Source organism: Chelonia mydas, chromosome 12 (genome assembly GCF_015237465.2).
Source record: "Chelonia mydas isolate rCheMyd1 chromosome 12, rCheMyd1.pri.v2, whole genome shotgun sequence".
NCBI classification, from domain to species: Eukaryota; Metazoa; Chordata; order Testudines; family Cheloniidae; genus Chelonia; species Chelonia mydas.
Genome location: NC_051252.2, coordinates 14,845,797 through 14,858,631, shown reverse-complemented (window position 1 = coordinate 14,858,631; position 12,835 = coordinate 14,845,797). Strand labels below are relative to the sequence as shown.

Sequence of the window (12,835 nt, the reverse complement as noted above, 5' to 3'; positions counted from 1 at the left end):
CTGTGTCTACACCGTGCTCGTTCAACAGGAGAAACTCTCACGTCGACTTATCTTATGCTTCTCGTTCCAGTGGCGTATCAGAGTTGACGGGCGAGTGATCAACTGTCTATTTAGTGGGTCTTCACTGGACCTGCTAAATCGACCCCTGGTGGATCGATTGCTACAGTGTGGATCCGCAGTAAGTGTAGACAAGCCCAAAGTTAAGTAAGAGACACGAATGAAACAGAAAATACCACTGTGAGATTCAATGTTCAGTTAACCCTTCAATGATTCTTTAACACGCCTCTGCTTCAGAAACAGTTTTCATGAAAAGAAAAGATTATACATGATATAAATATATATGAATTTGTGTGATAAAATGTACCATACTCAAAGTGCAAATATATGGAAGAATATACTTTCTCTCGGATATTTAATTTCCAATATTTTTATTTATAATACCTATATTCTAATATATTTGAAGGAAAATCAAATGTATTAGAAAGTGGACCATATTTAACCTTGGTATAAGTGAATGAGTCAAAACCTCAGCAGAAGAATCCAAAGACTTAAATCTTGTAGACAGTCTAAGACAGTGGTGGGCAACTTGCGGCCCGTCAGCGTAATCCACTGGAGGGCCGCAAGATAGTTTGTTTACATTGACCGTCTGCAAGTACAGCCACCCGCAGCCCCCAGTGGCCGGGAATGGTGAACTGCAGCCACTGGGAGCTGTGGGCGGCCGTGCCTAAGGATGGTCAGTGTAAACAAACTGTTTTGCGGCCCACGAGCGGGTTACCCTGACAGGCCGCATGTGGCCCACGGGCTGCAGGTTGCCCATCGCTAGTCTAAGACTTAACTGTCTACATCAGGCATCTGATCCAGAGCTGAGTAACTCATCTATAATGAAGAACATTTGAATTTCACTTCCTTTTTCCATTCATGAATTGTCCCAATTCTATTTATTTAAATTTTTTCAGAAGTGATGGCTCCAGTTCAGCAAAGAACTTAAAGCTCCTGAGTAGCTCTACGGAGGTCAATGAGAGAACTCAAATGGGTGAAGTTAAGCATGCAGCTAATAGATCATTGGTGTATGTAAAAAGCACCCTTTGCTGGTTTGCTTCATACCACAAATGCCATCATTACTGCCTTTTGACTTAGAAAACTAACAAAGTCCAATTCAGAATTGCAAATATGAATGTAAAATGTTTATGTTAAGCTTAAACTCAATGGACTTTTCATAGATTCATAGAGTTTAAGGCCAGAAGAGACCATTAGATCATCTAGTCCGATCTCCCGTATGACACAGGCCATTCCGTTTCACCCAGTTACCCCTTTACCCGTGTCTGCTACAAAGCTGGCAGAAAGTGAATATAATATCAGGGCAAATCTGTATGACCTTCAGATAAAAAAAGTTAACTCTCTTATGTGGCTTCCTTCTTATTCTCCATGTTTTCTTCTCATTTGCTCTTTATCTAAGGGAAGCTTTTCTTGGTTTCTTTTAAAATATCTGTTTCCACTCTCATTTTTCTTTTTTTAATGTCACTTTTTTCTTTCAGACTTTTCTAACTTTTTCCAGCTTTTGTTTCTTTCAAGAAACTATCCCTTTGCCATTCAGTTTCCTCCCTCAGTTTAACATTTGCACTTTTCCTTCTCTTTCCCCTTCTACTTCAATCGCCTCCCATGCAGAAAACCTCTTTTCCCAGCACTTCACTTTCCCCAACATTGGAAGCCCTTCCCAGGTTCTCTGTTCTCCTGATCCCCATCCCCATCCCCTGCCCTTACATTGCCCCTCCCATTCAGGGCCAAAAGCCCCTGTGTAATTTGTTCCCTCTATTCTCATTCACCTGTTGGCTCTTTTCATTGGATCTTCTCCCTAGCTGCCCTCTGTCCCATTCTACATTAGCTGTGCCAAAGGCTCTTATGGCTACATCCACCCACTCATAGCCTGGCTTTTCTGTCTCTCTCTAGTTCCTTCCCCCACTCACACTGTGAACGGTTTCAGGGAGGATCACAGCAGGGAAATGGATGGGCAGAGCTACTTCCAATGCCCCCTGCTCATAGGGCCACCTGCAAGAGGGGAAGAAGCTGTCCAGCTTGGTCAGTTCTGTGCTTCCTCCCTCTTCTGAAATCTGCACAGGACCAGGGAGAGTGGGAGAGGAGGCGGTGCTCTTTGGGAGCCGGAGGGTGCAGATTTGTAGGTGCCGGGAGAAGGGGACAACAGCATGGTTGTTCCCTCAAACTAAAATTTGAGATGACTTGTCATCCAGTGAAAGGAAAGGACATAACACCATTTTCCTCTCCCCTCCCTTTCACTTTTTCATACAACCCTCAGTGACCCTGTCTTCTGTCCCTAGCATTTAATGTAATTATTAACTCTGCCTCCCATATGCCCCACTCCCTTTTTGTCTCTGCATCCCCTCCTCCAGTTTCCCCACCCTCCCCCCCAGCTCCAATTCTGATTTGTTTTCCTGCCTGTTTTCTGCATTCTCTGTTACCTTCCAATGGGTATTTCAGTGATGAATGCAGCATGCTTTAGATAATATTTATGTAGAGCTAGATTGTAGAGTTACCGCTAGTCCTGAGAAAGGGGGAGCATGAAGTTGTACTGCCCCAGGAGAAGAACAGGGACCAAATTGTGACTCATACTTACTGTTTGGTACTTGACTTCCCTACCTTGTTTCTCTGGGCCAGGAGAGGGGAGTTAATCCGTGTCAGCCCTTTACGTGGTGCCGATTACTTTCCTGTGGGCCAGCTCAGCCTTTCTGGCCAGGGTGTGTGACTGTGGGGCTGCTGTGCAGGTGTTCCCTCCCTACTTCTGCCTATCCATCCTATCTACGTGGGAGAGGCCCTGTGGAGGTTGTTTGTGCTGCTGCACTCTATCCCATGATGCAGAGGAGCAAGAGGATGCCTGCAGCTCCTTAGTACCTTGCTCAGGTATGTAATCTTGTCCTTAATTAATGAAAGAAATAACTTATAAAGGGAACACAGTAGTGAGGCTACTGGTTTTATTCTCTCAGTTTCTGCACCTGGTCCCTGTCTCTCCATGCATGAATCAATGGGTGGTGTGACACTGCACAGTGCCCTGAAGGATGTGTGGCACCTCGAGCATCCTGCTGAAGAGTAGCCCTCTCCAGCATATCTCCACTTTTAATTGTGTTTTTTTAAATTCCCCGATTGAACAAATTCTAACGTGTACAATGTTGTTTGTATTGTTACTACAGTGCCAACAGGTTTCAATCAGTATTCATGGACATGCCAACAGTTTTTTGGATCTACTGTAATGTAAAATGTCATTAGGTGTCTCCATATCTTTAACAGTCTCATCAGTCTTTTTATATTGTACGAAACAGGCTCAATCCACAAAGTTTGTGTTTTCCTGATGCATCTGTGCTCACTTCACTCTTCTATGCTTGCTTGTTTATCTCACTCACATTCTCAGTTACCTTTAGTAGCTATCTACAATTATTTCATAAAATCTTACCACTTTTCTGTGATCACTGAATGTGAACAAAGTGACTTTTTTTTTTATTCACGATAGCTTTTTCTGGACAGCAACTCTTTTGCCAGTTTCTAACAGAGTCTTTGTTTTCTAAATTCAATAAAAGTCTTCTGCCTTTGTAATAATATTGTATCTGTTGTGACCTGTCTAACCTGTTTGCCAAAATCTTTTGATTATGTCTCATATCTGGTAATTGAGTATGAATATGCCTATTTATTTAACCTTAGAGATACGAGGACTTATTTTTGCTGGTGGGTTGTTTGTCGGACTGCAGAACTAATGGTGTTACAGCACCCCAAGATTCTGAAACATGAGCAATTGAGATGGAAGAGATATTTTGGTCAGATTATTTCACACTAGGGCTGTCAAGCGATTAAAAAAACTAATCGCGATTAATGGTGCGATTAATCACACTGTTAAACATTAATAGAATACCATTTATTTAAATATTTTTGGATTTTTCCACATTTTCAAATATATTGATTTCAATTATAATGCAGAATATGAAGTGTACAGTGCTCACTTGATATTTATTTTTGATTACAAATATTTGCACTGTAAACAACAAAAGAAATAGTATTTTTCAATTCACCTAATACAAGTACTGTAATGCAAGCTCTTTATCATGAAAGTTGAACTTACAAAAGTAGAATTACGTACAAAAAATAACTGCATACAAAAATAAAACAATGTAAAACTTTAGAGCCTACAAGTCCACTCAGTCCTTTTCTTGTTCAGCCAATCGCTCAGACAAACAAGTTTGTTTAGATTTGCAGGAGATAATGCTGCCTGATTCTTGTTCACAATGTCACCTGAAAGCGAGAACAGGCATTCTCATGGCATTGTTGTAGCTGGCATCTCAAGATATTTACATGCCAGATGTGCTAAAGATTCATATGTCCCTTGATGCTTCAACCACCATTCCAGGGGACATGCATCCATGCTGATGATGGGTTCTGCTCGATAACAATCCAAAGCAGAGCGGACTGACGCATGTTCATTTAATCATCTGAGTCAGATGCCACCAGCAGAAGGTTGGTTTTCTTTTTTGGTGGTTTGGGTTCTGTAGTTTGTGCATCGGAGTGTTGCTCTTTTAAGACTTCTGATTGAATCCACACCTCATCCCTCTCAGATTTTGGAAGGCACTTCAGATTCTTAAACCTAGGGTCAAGTGCTGTTGCTATCTTTAGAAATCTCACATTGGTACCTTCTTTGCATTTTGTCAAATCTGCAGTGAAAGTGTTCTTAAAATGAACAACATGTGCTGGGTCATCATCCGAGACTGCTATAACATGAAATATATGGCAGAATGCGAGTAAAACAGAACAAGAGATATACTATTCTTCCTCAAGGAGTTCAGTCACAAATTTAATTAAAGCATTTTTTTTTAACAAGCGTCATCAGCATGGAAGCATGTCCTCTGGAATGGTGGCTGAAGCATGAAGGGGCATATGAACGTTTAGTATATGAGGCATGTAGATACCTTGCAATGCTGACTAGAAAAGTCCCATGTGAATGTCTGTTCTCATTTTCTGGTGACATTATAAATACGAAGTGGGCAGCATAAATGTAAACAAACTTGTTTGTCTTAACGATTGGCTGAACGAGAAGTAGGACTGAGTGGACTTGTAGGCGCTAAGGTTTTGCATTGTTTTGTTTTTTGAGTGCAGTTATGTAACAAAAAAATTTACATTTGTAAGTTTCACTTTCACAATAAAGAGATTGCACTAGAGTACTTGTATAAGGTGAACTGAAAAATACTGTTTCTTTTGTTTATTATTATTTTTACCCTGCAAATATTTGTAAAAAAAATTTAATATAAAGTGAGCAGAATACACTTTGTATTCTGTGTTGTAACTGAAATCAATATATTTGAAAATGTAAAAAGTCATCCAAAATATTTAATAAATTTCAATTGGTATTCTATTGTTTAACAGTGCGATTAAAACTGCAATTAATCATGATTAATTTTTTTGAGTTAATTGCATGAGTTAACTACAATTAATCGACAGCCCTATTTCAAACCCTTTCTTTTGTTGTGGTATTTTTTGTTTGTTTTTTGTTGGTTTTGGTTAACCTGTATTTAGATCAAAGTTCTCACAAACAATTACAATGTTGCCAACTATTGTGATTATATTGTGAGGGCTATGACACTTCGAGTTATTCTTAAAACCCCTGTTCCTGGAGTTATGTGAATATTTGAGAATTGCAGCTTTTTTCTTTTTTAAGTAAGTTTTTAGCTTTCATGCTTGTGGAGAAAAGCATGAAAATGTGACACTCCTTTCCCACTGTACCATGAAGGATCAAAACCAAAAGGCAAATAAAAGAACCTTAAATGTATTTTTAACCTCATGTTTTTTAACACAATCTTGTGACTTTTTGGGGGGGAAGGGGAAGAGGGGAGGCTGACATGATATTTGAATGTTTACCTCTCAATTGCAGTATTCTAATCTTTTGTTGTGAAATTTCCAGTTCTCTTCTCCTCTAGAGACAAAGGAACCATCCAGCAAAACCAGAGAAGCAAAGAATTCATGTTCTCGATATTTCTGAGGTAAAAACAAGCAGAAAAAAACCCTCTGAAAAACAAAGGAAAACAAAATCCCCGCAACTCTCAAGCCTTTCAGTTTTCTTTCTACCCCATGAGGATGCAAAAAAGGCCAGGGACACATTTTTTTTCTTCTTCATTTGCAGGTTACCTTTAAACCATGTGATGTGAGATTTATATGTGAATTGGAGTATTTTTCTAAAGCAGTAAATTGCCTGTTTTGACATGCTAGGCTCTCCACCACAGCCCAACCTCTTATTTAAACTAGAAGTGAGGCAATGGGGACAGATAATGACCTCTTCATTAATAAGCCCACTACTTTTAATTACTTTTAGATTTAGGAGAAATGTAACAGGTTTTATAAAAGCGCCTCCTGCTTAATTAGCAAAAATCTCCTTTTTTTAGGAAAATGGGGTTGTGTGATAGAAAGAAGGAAGTCATACTGAGAAAGATGTAATTCTTCACACCCTCTCTGTGGCGTAATGGGAAGTTTGACCCTGTTTCAGCAAGGTACTTAAGCATATGCTTAATTTTAAGCATGTTAGTTGACCTACCGATATCCAGCATGTGCTTAAGTAACTTGCTGAACTGGGGCTTTAAATATGTCCACTATTAATGACAATGTAGAATGTAACCAAATTCTTTTTTAAAATTATTATTATTTTGGGAAGAGACTAAACTCCCAATGAAGTCAATGGATAAAAGTGGCTGGGGAGTGTATGTATTAAGATAAACATTTTTCTTTTGACAGAAACTCATTCAGAAGCAAACCAGGTCAAGGGATGATTTACGAAACTGTAATTGTCATATGGTGTTAATGTGATAGCTGGTTTCAACTGACATCTGTGAGAAACAGTTGGACATACCTCTTCTTCTACATGAACTAGAGTTTCTAATTAATTATGCAAAGCTGAAAACAAACAAGAGTATACTGAAAAATAATAGCTAAAATCTAAGATAAGGTGCACTCTCACACCTTGTTCTGTTATTGATACCCTTTGCATTGACCACAATGGTTTCATTTTGACAATGGACTTTTACCAGCAATAACATATATTACTGATAGCACTATTACTGATTCTAAGACTCTATTATGTTATGTTTACAATCTCTGTAAAGCTAATACATTAATATGAGCAAAATCATGCAACAAGCAACGTGTAACTTTCATGAAATTGGCATTCATTAACATGGGTTACTTTGCATACAATACAAAATTTCCTTCGGTATTAGGCAAGTTGTCTTTTTTCAATGTATTTGTTTCAATGATCTATCAAGTTTATTGTGTACAACAGAAACAAAAAATCCTGCATCTGTTTCTCTTTCATTATATGAGAGCATTGAACATACAACACAAGGTTATGTTCAACACCCAAGTCTTTTCTTGTTGTCATAGTTCTCTTCCAAACCACTGATAGCACAGTGTCCTCTATTCATGTAATCAAATGTTATACCATCACTTTCATCAAGACATCAGGCACGTTGAGTTATCCATGTGACCACCAAGGAGCATATCATCCCAATTTGCATATCACAGAATATCATTTTTTCATTTTCATAAACATATCTGAGTAGAATCATCCCATGGTTTAGTAACCCTTTACAACTGTGGCACTTTCCTGGGCTTTTACACCTTTAATCTCATTCTGGAATATGTTTTTTTCTTTTAAAGAGAAATTGTCTTCTCAGCTATAACTCAGTAGAAAAATCTTGTACAGAAATACTATTTTGTAAACTCTTTGGGACAGGGAATCTCTCACTGTTTGCACAGCATCTAGCACAATGGGCCCTGATCTCAGCTGGACCTTTGGGCATGCACTGCTGCAAAACAAATATTAAATAGAATGCTAAATATAATAATATTGATTAAGGGCCAGATTTTCAGAAGTCTGCAAACAAACAAGAGAAGGTGCCAAAGTATGAGTAGGAAGAAATCACACCATGAATTGCCTTCTAGAGCCTTTCAGCAGTCTTGGCACTCATGGCTTAACTTTCCCCACCTGAGACCTTCTGCTTTGGGGATATCCTCCTTCAGCATAGACAATCTAATCATGAGTTGCTGGGACTGTCTGAGGTCCCCCAAAAGTGAGGGACCCCAAGCAGTGCTTTGGTCCTGCCTCCACTGTGTAACACTGACTTCACCTGCAAAATCTCAGATATGAAGACAATTGTTTTGATCTGTAAATCACATGCTTCCATGCATTAACAGCCTATTTGCATGTGTAGCAACAGGATTTGCATGCACATGTTCAGGATTTTGTAGGCAAACCAGCTGCATGCCCTCCCCTTGCACAGACCTTTGGAAATCAGCCCCTATATGTGTACGCTTAGAAGTGAATGTGTTTGAAAGCAAAGTAGTTGCAAAGTAGTTCCTCTTCTACTTGTCTACCAAGGCATGAGGTACAAAAATTCTTCTTAATGACATCACAAAAACGGAAAGCAATGCTACTGCATTTTTTAAAGAAAGACTACACAAAATTGCAGTGATTGCATCATGGTCAATGACTGAATTATCATCATAGTTGCTGAAAACTATCAAAGTCTCAGAGGTTTGTTATTTGTAATACTGAGGTTCTGATCAAATAGTATAAAGGACTGATTTAACTAGTGATTAGATTAGAGTGCAGAACTATGTAATTACAGTGACATTAGAAGAAACTCCATCATTCAGTGACTGAGACTAATCTGTCTTACCCTGGCACATCAAACTCCAGCATGCTTGTCCAAGGCCCAAGTGTAGAGACATCAAGAGCAAAAGAGATGAAGGCAGCATTCTTATATGTATCAGGCGACAGCTTCAAGAGTGCATAGAGCATGTTCTTCTGAAGTAAGCAATCAAGCTGATCTATTCCTGGCCCTCACACACCAGAGGAAGTACTTTCTGTGTTGCCTAATAACTTATAAACCATCCAGTAAGCATTGTGAGTTCTGCAGTTCCCACATAGGGTTTGAAGAAAAGGAGTTAATTGGGCCATATTGGAAATACAGAGTTAGCATCTGATCCTCAGATGGCATAAATTGATGTAGGTCCATCGTTTTCATGGAGCTACACTGATTTACATCAGCTGAGGATCAGGGTTTTGGGTCCAACTCTGCCACATTTATTCACACACTAAATAATACCTTACTACGTGAAGAATCCCATTTCCATTCAAATGGGACCGACTACTCACTTAGTAAGGTACCACCCAATGGACTAGCTTGTGAACTCCTTACTTCCTGTTGTCGGGTGGTTAGTTGCATGATTAGTCCCATTTACTCCATTGAGACTACTTGTGTAAGTGAGTAAAGGCTTCACAACCCAGCCCAAGGTGAATAAAAATGCCCAAATCAGGCTTTAATAAGTACTCAGGCTGGTCACTAACCTGTTGCAAGCTAGCAAGGTGACAACTGTAAACAAGGTGATGCAACTGGTAAAAGACTCATATAATTCTGGGGTGTCATATGTAAGACAGGTGAGAGAATAATTCTGCTCAACTTGGCACTGGTGAGGCCTCCACGGGAGTACCGTGTCCAGTTCTGGAAGATGTGTACGAAGAGGAGAGCAGCAAACCTGATAAAAGGTTTAGAAAACCTGACCTATGTGGAGAGGTTTAAAAAACTGGGCATGTGTAGTCTTGAGAAAAGAAGGCAGAGGGGGTATGACATTGGCACACCTGGTGCCAGCTCATGCCAAGGCCCAGGGAACTGAACACTGACAAATGCACAGCTGGAAACCAGTCTGACTTACCTGTGGGTTCGTGTAGTTATAATAGATATTAGGGTTATAACAATGTGTTTCGATTTTATGGAATGCTTGTAAAAGGCTGCATGTTTTATCCTACTTATAATATCTGTATCCCATGGTATAAAGTTATATTAAGTGTTTGCATTGTAAACCTCTGTAATTGTGTAACTCACCAAACAGGAAAGGAAGCATTAATTAAAGTGCTCAACTTGCACACAAGTCAAACAAAGGCAAATGAAGCATTGTGTAGCATCAAAGGACAGTGATCTGGTTGATTGCATTCCTCACTCCCTCCAGGAAGCATAGGCTTGCACATTAACTCATCCCATCTGCTTGGATTCTGGGGTGAAGGGGATAAAAATCCCTGACAAGAAGAAACTGGGATCTTTATGCTGTCTGGACTCTGAGGTGCAAAGATTCCTAAACATATGCAAGAGATCCCCATGCTGCTTGGCATGAGTCAGCTCTAAAGGGCATAGAGAGCTTTAACTCTAAGTCTGTAACTCATTTGTGTGTGTATGTTTCCTGTTTTAACCTTGTCAATAACTTTCATTTCTTTTCTTAGTTAATAAATCTTTAGTTAGTTTATTATAGGATTGGCTACAGGTGTTGTCTTTGGTTTGAGATCTGAGTACAACTGACCTGGGATAAGTGACTACTTCTTTGGGACTGGGAGTAATCTGAATATTATTGAGATTCTATCACATAGTCTAGCTTGCCTGGGTGGCAAGATAAACTGGAATGCCCAAGGGGACTGTCTTTGACTCTATGGTAAGGCCATTACTGTGCTTTTGTTACTGAGTTGGTGAAATCTAATTATACAACATACAACCAGTTTGGAGTTTCTGTCCTGACTCACGGTCACGAGCCACTCCAGACACTGTGATGGGGGGCGGAGAGGGCACTATATAACATGGTTACAATATGTTGAGGGCTGTTATAAAGACAGATGGTGATCAACGGTTCTCCATGTCTACTGAAGACGGGACAAGAAGTCATTGACTTAATCTGCAGAAAGATAGATGTGGGTTAGCTATTAGGAAAAACTTTCTAACTATAAGGATAGTTAAGTATTAAAGGATAGTTAAGTATTAAATAGGTTGCCAGGAATCCCTGTCCTTGGATGTTTTTAAGAACACATTAGACAAATACATGTCAAGGATGTTCTAAGTTTACTTGGTCCAGTCTACACATGGGGGGATAGACTAGATGACCTCTTGAGAGCCCGTCCAACTGTACATTTTTATGATGCTATGATAGGTACTAGTACTACAAGCTGCATATTTTAAATTCTGTCTTTGGCAAATGTTTTGCAGCCATTGTAACTTTTCTGCCACAGAGAAGAACTGCAAGATAAAAACATATGTCAATAATTTAATCATATTGTCCATGGGGTATCAACAGTCTAAAGAGAATACAAAGAGTTCAGTGCAAAATACCAGAATAACAAAGAGCAGGAATTAGGATGTGCACTCTGCCTTTCCATTGTTCATGTATTATGTGTTGCATCAAGTTGGGCTATATCCTATTACGCTTCCTTATGACAAGCAAATGTAAAACAATCCCATAGAATGGGATAGGAGGAAAATTTAACAAAATGTGCATTCTTCGGTTATGATTTGCTGTGTACCAATATCACAAAAGTACTTGGGTTACCTATAGGGAAACACAAATTCACAGGATTTTCTTGGCACATACTGTACCACATTACAATAGCCTATTGATTTGCATATTCTTTCTGATTATTATCTGGTAATTGAGCTAAGTAAGTAAATACATACTGTAATTACCATGTACCCTACAGTAGCATCTAGTCTGAGGAATAGAATTAACCATGTATTTATCCTATAGCTACATAGCAATCTGCATTATATAAGAAATGAACAGTAGTTTATATATAAAGATAATAAAAGACATGGCTTACCCACTCTGAGTCGCAGGGATGCCACACAGGCATATGCATCCTAGCAGATGGATCGCATTGCTGAGCTGAGGACTACTGTTATATTATCATTTCTTCTACCAGGTTAGGTAGTAAACAACCATTCTAAGCCCACGGAATGTGTTCAGAAAATAATGCCTTGTGTTGCAACATAAATAAATTGCTTGCCAACTGCTTTGCCAACAAACTGGCAACCTCAGAGATGATTCTCTCATATCCTCAGGAAGATGATAAAACCCGTTCTGACCAAGAGCCAGTAGAAATGTTGGCAGATCATAGCTGAATGAGTGAAACCACAATAAATGATGTCCTTGATAACCAGGAAGAGATTGTCAATGACGTTTGCAAAATCCAGATACTTCTTTCACTGAGAGTGGTGGAGGAGCGGAGATTTCAGTACAATTATTTAAGTAATATATTTAATAAGTATGTATTCCATCATAATTCTAATTGATAAAAAATATTTTTCCAAGTATTCAAAAATGAATACAGATTGGAAAAACTCAGACAAAGCAGAAGCATCTACTATAGAAATACAATAATCTCAGATGCAATGTATTCCTCATTTTCTTGACAGCTATTTCCTTTACCTTTTCTCCTTCAGGTTCTGAAAGCAAAAACTGGCAGATGGATACAGGAATAACTATTCATTGTGAGAACCTCCTTTCCATGGCCAGAATGAGGGCTATATTTGACATTCTCCAGGCCTAGTGCTCTTCCAAAAGTTCACCTTCTGAAAACTCATCCATTGTAAATTCTTATTAAATGCAAAGCTCCCTTTGAATGCCCATAGATTCACAGAAATTAGGTCATGTGGCACAAACATTGTCAGTGCCGGATTGCTCCCTACACTGCCTTATCTAGAAGTTATTTTTGAAAATAATAGATTTAATTCGGCCACTTTATAATTAGTGGCATATATTTCTTCCTTTTACCAGAAGAGCCTGCACATTTCGGTATAAGACTTGCCCAATATGTTTGGGGTTTATCCCCTCAATCTGGAAAATGCATGATGTTAGTATTGCTCAAAGAACTCACTTGGGATGTCTTTGTCCCATGGTTTGCAGGGTACTATCAACCCCATTGAGGGCTCAAAGGCGCCATTTAGGCATAGCCCACAATAAAGGGGCAATGCCTCCCAGA

The 12,835-nt window shown here is 39.1% G+C and overlaps 1 long non-coding RNA gene across 1 annotated transcript in view; it reads left to right on the top strand.

Annotated features, from left to right (window-relative positions):
- Window positions 1-10,339, top strand: part of LOC122462561 — a 71,254-nt gene extending 60,915 nt beyond the window's left edge. The window contains exons 2-4 of the long non-coding RNA XR_006285190.1: window positions 2,671-2,913; window positions 5,951-6,029; window positions 6,775-10,339. This is a non-coding gene — a long non-coding RNA (uncharacterized LOC122462561). The remainder of the gene's footprint in view (window positions 1-2,670; window positions 2,914-5,950; window positions 6,030-6,774) is intronic.
- The last annotated feature ends 2,496 nt before the right edge of the window (window positions 10,340-12,835 follow it).